The sequence below is a fragment of the Triticum urartu genome, chromosome 5, assembly GCF_003073215.2.
Source record: "Triticum urartu cultivar G1812 chromosome 5, Tu2.1, whole genome shotgun sequence".
NCBI classification, from domain to species: Eukaryota; Viridiplantae; Streptophyta; class Magnoliopsida; order Poales; family Poaceae; genus Triticum; species Triticum urartu.
Window position 1 is genome coordinate 355560767 of NC_053026.1, and position 5649 is coordinate 355566415.

At 43.5% G+C, this 5649-nt stretch overlaps 1 long non-coding RNA gene across 1 annotated transcript; it reads left to right on the plus strand.

Annotated features, from left to right (window-relative positions):
* The first annotated feature begins 1410 nt into the window (after window positions 1–1410).
* Window positions 1411–3912, plus strand: LOC125555990. The gene is made up of 2 exons (XR_007304968.1): window positions 1411–2095; window positions 3644–3912. It is a non-coding gene; the product is annotated as an uncharacterized LOC125555990 (long non-coding RNA).
* Window positions 3913–5649: the final 1737 nt, after the last annotated feature.

Consider the following 5649-nt stretch of genomic DNA (forward strand, 5'->3'; position numbering starts at 1 on the left):
TAACATATTTACTTTTAATATATTTATATCGTAGAACTATTGTTCTACGGTTTTCGGGTCAAAAAAATTTCGTCCGTCCACCTTGCCCATAGTATTTTTTTTCTATCCGAGGTGGCACTGATATATTTTTTTAGTCAACCTCGCGAAGTTTTTATTAAATCGTTACAATGTTTACAGGGATGGAAGGAAGGTCTCCAGGGTGTCCCAACCACACATGGCGGCCACCCTCGAGAGATAAAGCATACTTCGCTAAGTTGTGAGTTTCGAAGTTCGAGTTCCTAAATTCATGGCTAAATTTATAAAAATCAAAATCCGAGGAGTGTCATATTATCTCATGTATGACCGCTCCATAAACTGATGAGTTCCCCTTCTTCAAATCCTCCACCGCCACTTTGCAATCCAAGGCCACATGTATACTCATTTGACAAAGATCATGTGAAAGAGCTAGTGCTTCTCTGATTGCAATCGCCTCCAGAGTCTGTGGTTCTGTGATAAATTTAAACTAAAACCACGACGAGTAATTTGGAACGGAGGAAGTAGTATACATTTAATTTAGTAAAATGCTGCTCGTACTAAATCAGCCACAATTACTATGAATAGAATGAAATGGAACATTTTATGTTCGTGAACAGAGGAAGTATTAAAGATTCCATGTTACAAAACGGGGCCTAAATGGAACACCAGCATCGCTTTCTGTCCTGTCCGATAGAGCTCTTGGATTATCTTCGCCATAGCCGCTTTCGTGCTCGGATTTATCCGGATAAATTCCATTCCATGCATCCCATTGCCTTTCCTTTAAAAGGCAAAATCGAGCCAATTATTTGTTTTAAAGAGGATCAAACCTATGCAATTCTATATTGTTTTTTCCAACCTTTTATTGGGTGGTTGGTGATTGTGGGGCGATTTCGCCTCACCCCGTCTTGTCCTCCTTTCCATCGTGACCGTGAGTGCTCCAAAAAAAGACACTGTTGATAGCGGCGGTGGTGGCCATGGTCGTTTCTGCTCGGGGTAAGAAACACGGCCTCTGGTGGCCGCGGAACGCCGGAATCACATTGGCTTTCTGGTCGCCCAGGCAGTTATTTGTGATGAGCCGAGAGCTCGTGGCCATGCTACCTAGGCTGGGCTAGGAGATACTCCTACTTTAGCTGCAGTGCAGCCATGTGCCGGGGATCTGTCCATCCAAAGATCCAACGCAAACAGCACCAAGGACAATCAGCGCAAGGCAGATGCCAATCACCTTCCCTTTACTTTACTGTCAGTTTGACAGTCACTTCACATGGCTGTCTTTTCTTTTCTACTGCATGTATGGGGGCCTGCGTGCGTGCGAGCGTGCGTGTCCCTGCAAGATTGGTTTCACAGTGCCTCGCTAATTGCGGAGCTAGCTAGCTGCGTAGCGGCAGTTTGGGTCACTCTAAAACTCAGCGGCCACTGATTAGTGTTAGCTTGCAAAATCATCTTATATTACAGAACGAAGGGAGTAGATTTTGACACAGTGCTGCCTCTTCAGCGAAGGGAGGAGGCATGCTCGTGTCCTGCCCGATTATGTGTGTCTGAGGTTTGTCTTGCTATCATAGGGCCTACAGAGTATATCCGGGTGGCTCCAAATTATTGTGTTGGAGGAGCAACGGCTCCTGGTCGAAGTGAGTGGCTGCGTCAGTGCACTAAGAGCATCTCCATCAGCCGCGTAATATAAACGCCACACTAAAAAAATATAGTTTTTCTTCGCGCGCAGCCGCTCCGAGTGCATCAGCCGAGGCGCGAAAAACACGCGCGCGGCATAAGTGGTTCAGCGCGGGGGTGAGACGGCATCGCATGCAGTTTATTTCGTGCGCCCACTCTTGCGCGCTGCACACTCAAGCGACCGCGCTGCGACTTTCACCTACCCTCAATTCAGGCGCCGTCGCCGCCGCCTGCACCACCTTATTTGCTCCCGCGACCCGATGGCGCTTCCCCGGTCTATCCCCACGCCGCTGTTGCTTCTTCCGTGTCCCTCTAGTCACCGTCGCCCCTAGCGTGCATCATTCCTCCGACGAACAACGCCCGGCCGCCCACTGCCGCTCGACGTCCACAAGGTGTTCGACAAAACGCTTGCAAGGTATGTATTGCTTCAACTTCATGTTTTTTATATGAATTTGGTGCATGTTGTTTGTAGTTTTTATAGACTAGTTTAAATTCAACATTGTAGATGAGTTCGTCATACGATTGTTCTGAAGAAGAATTTGATATTGAGGAGGAGGACCTTGCAATGATCCTAGTTATGCACATCAATAAAAAACCGAAGCACAATGGTTTTATTATGGGTTGGTAAAAAATTGGAGGGATAAATTATTTGTTTGAGTTGTAATAAAATTGAACTATTTATTGTTGATTTATTTATTTTTTTTGTTTGATCTTCTTGGTTTTATTTGGAGTGCATATGTTGTTTGTGTTGGTTGCGTGCGCCGTTTTTTTGCAGCGCATGCTGGAGCGGCTCACGCGCATTATATATTTCAGCGGCCGCTGGAGCCAGCGCTCAGCTGCGTGCAAAAACAAGCTATTTCAACGCTGTAAAGACGTTTTTTGAGCGCCGAACGTTGCGCGCCTGTTGAAGATGCTCTAACAACAAATGGCGGCGCTAGAATTGGACCGAGCCCCGAGCCGCCCCGGCCCAACTTTGAGCAATGTACGTAGCTATAGTTAGGGCTACAAGAAAAGTTCAAGGCTCGTGAGCGGACTAAGATCGACTTCAAAAGAAAAATGCGATGGGTTTGAACATTTCATGTGGTTCAATCAAGAAATGAGCTGATCTTGAGTCAACACTAGCTGACTCAATTCTAGCTCGATAGAATATACCCCCTCCATTTTTTAATTGAGCAATGCTTCGGTACACCCCTCTCACAAAACATATAAAGGGTAGTATGAACTTCGTTGTCCGTAATGGCAAATCTACGCGTTTTTGGTTAGATTGGTGGGTCGGGGACTCTACTCTTGCGGTGGCTTACCCGACTTTGTTTTCGTTTTGTGCTAACCCTGAGATCTCTATCTCTGAGCTCTCGGCTCAGGGTTGGGTTTTAGATTTCCGGCGCTCTCTTTCCCCTGTGGAGTTGGAAGAATGGCAACGCCTTACTGCCTGCTTCCCCTGCTCTCGGAGGAAGAGTACTCCGTTTTTTGGCCCCACTCCCCTTCGGGGCGTTTTTCTGTTAACTCGGCGTATTCACATCTCATCGCTGGTGTTCGCACTGACAAGTTTAAACTTATTTGGTCTGCCCGCATATCTCCTAAGATCAAAATCTTCCTTTGGCAAGCTCTTCGTCGCAAACTTCCTGCGGCTGACCAGATTAAAAAGAGGAATGGGCCGGGTTCTGATAGTTGTCATCTGTGTGGCGCCCTAGAGGATACAGAACATATCTTCTTTCAGTGCTCTTTGGCAAAATTCATTTGGAGTTGCATTAGACTTTGGCTTCATGTTCCTTGGAACCCTTCCTCTTTTGCGGATCTTCGGCGATGTATCAATTCTCTAGCAGGCCGGTCTAAGCGGGTTTTCATGGTGGGCTGGGCAGCGATCTGTTGGGCGCTTTGGATTATTAGAAACAAGTTCACTATTGAACATATTTTCCCGGCTAACCCTGTGAGTTGCTTATTTAAAGCTAATGTCTTTTTGCAGCAGTGGAGATCATTGACTAAGGATGGGGACCTTGAGGCGTTCGACGATATGCTATCCAAAATGAAATCTACTGCTTCTTCTCTACTGCGGCGGTCCAGGAGGACGATTTCTTAGTGTTTCAATTGCTCGTTTGGCTGGCCTGCGTGCCATGATAGGCTGGATGCTTTGTACCCATACTTTCATACTGTGTTAAACTTATGTGGTTTTCTTCTGGTGGTTGTGACTCTGCCTGGTGGCTTTATCTATAAAGTCGGGCTCTCGCCTTTTATTTAAAAAAAAGTATGAACTTTTCACAGATTGTACTCACTTTTCTACATATACACTGTAAGTTCGTATAATACCCGAAGAACAGCGCTCCCACATGGGATTTTTAGTTTTAATCATCAAAAAATGAATGTCCTCGTCCGGATTCAAACTACAGCCCTCAAGCATTACGTGTGACCGCCCAAACCAGCTGGGCTAGCATATCTGATTTTCCTACTAATCATGTTTTCTTCTTATTGTTCTAAAGATATAGGAGCAGTTTGGTTCATGTCCTGAACTTCACACCTGGGAAATTTTGCTACCTGGCCAGGCGTGAGAATCTGAAAAAAAGTTGCCTGGTCAGGCTAGCATATGAAAGGAGTGTTTGGTTCATAGCCTGACCTGGTGAATTCTAACCCGTTGCTGTTTGCTCCCTGTTTGCCTCATTTTCTGCACCACATCAATTAATATATGCAATTAATTGGCTACGTACAGTCGTACGAAACGTGCCACTGCTGTATGGCTGGATCGAGGACCACCGTGTGTGAAGGAACTCTTGTCTCTCGATTATAACCCTATGATTGTGGAATAAAACTCTATCACCTTCGCAATATATATATGCATATATATATATATATATATATATATATATATATATGCAATTACTTCCAGGCTGCTGCATCAGGCATGTCCACGCATCCAAAAAAGGACGCCTGGGACCCGGAAAATGCCATCGGAGGCCGAGCTCCAGTGAGCTCGTTTTTATTTTTTATTTTTCTGGAGCATGAAAAATTTCAAATTTATTTTTTGAACACACATGCACATGTATATTATGTATATGCAAAATTTCACAGTATTATACATTTACATGTGGCCTACAGGAAAAAGACAAATACACATTTTTAATGGGCCTTTTATTTTTGTTATTGGGCCAGAAATTTGTTATTTTTGTACAGCCTACAAATCACAACATTTTTCGACGAAATTTAACACGTTCTTGCGGAATACATATAAGTTTTCATGATATTTTTTTAGATTTTTTTAGAACTTTTAAATACGCTTTTTGATTTTTTCAAAATACCGAGCTCACTGGAGCTCGGCCTCCAAAAATCCGCACACGCCTGGGACCAGGCTAATCATCTTGCCTCGTTTTCCACCAGGCTAACTACGCTGTTTCGTTGTCCAGGCCATGCGTACTTCCTTTTTTCTGGACATCAACCAAACATGCTGCAGGAAATTCCAGGCAGCCCCCAGGCCAGGCGTCACCCGCTGTGGACACGAGCCAAACTGCCCCATAACGCCAAGAAAAAAAACACAGCACCTTCACCCTCTGGTTTATGTTTCTTTTTTTTTTGCATGGTTTTCATTAGGGTTTCTAGTTTTTCTGTTTTGTTCATAAATACTAATATTTTTTTAAAAAAATCGTACATAAATTTCAAAAAAAAAATCATGCCTTTCAAACTTGCTCAGAATGTCAAAACACGAACAGTTTTTTTATAAAAGAAAAAAATGTAAACATGGAGATTTTTTTTGAAAAACAGTAACAAATTTGGAATTCCAGAAAAAATAGAAAAATGTGGACAAAATTTGAATTCTGAAAAAATTTAAATTTATGAGAAATAGAATCAATAAACAGAATAAACAAAAAGTCAAAGAAGACAAAAAAATAAACAAGTGAGAAGATAAAAAAGAAAAAGAAAAAACACGGTTCACGACCTCCGAGAAGGTCCCAAAACCAGAAAAAAAATGGCTGGGAAGCCGAG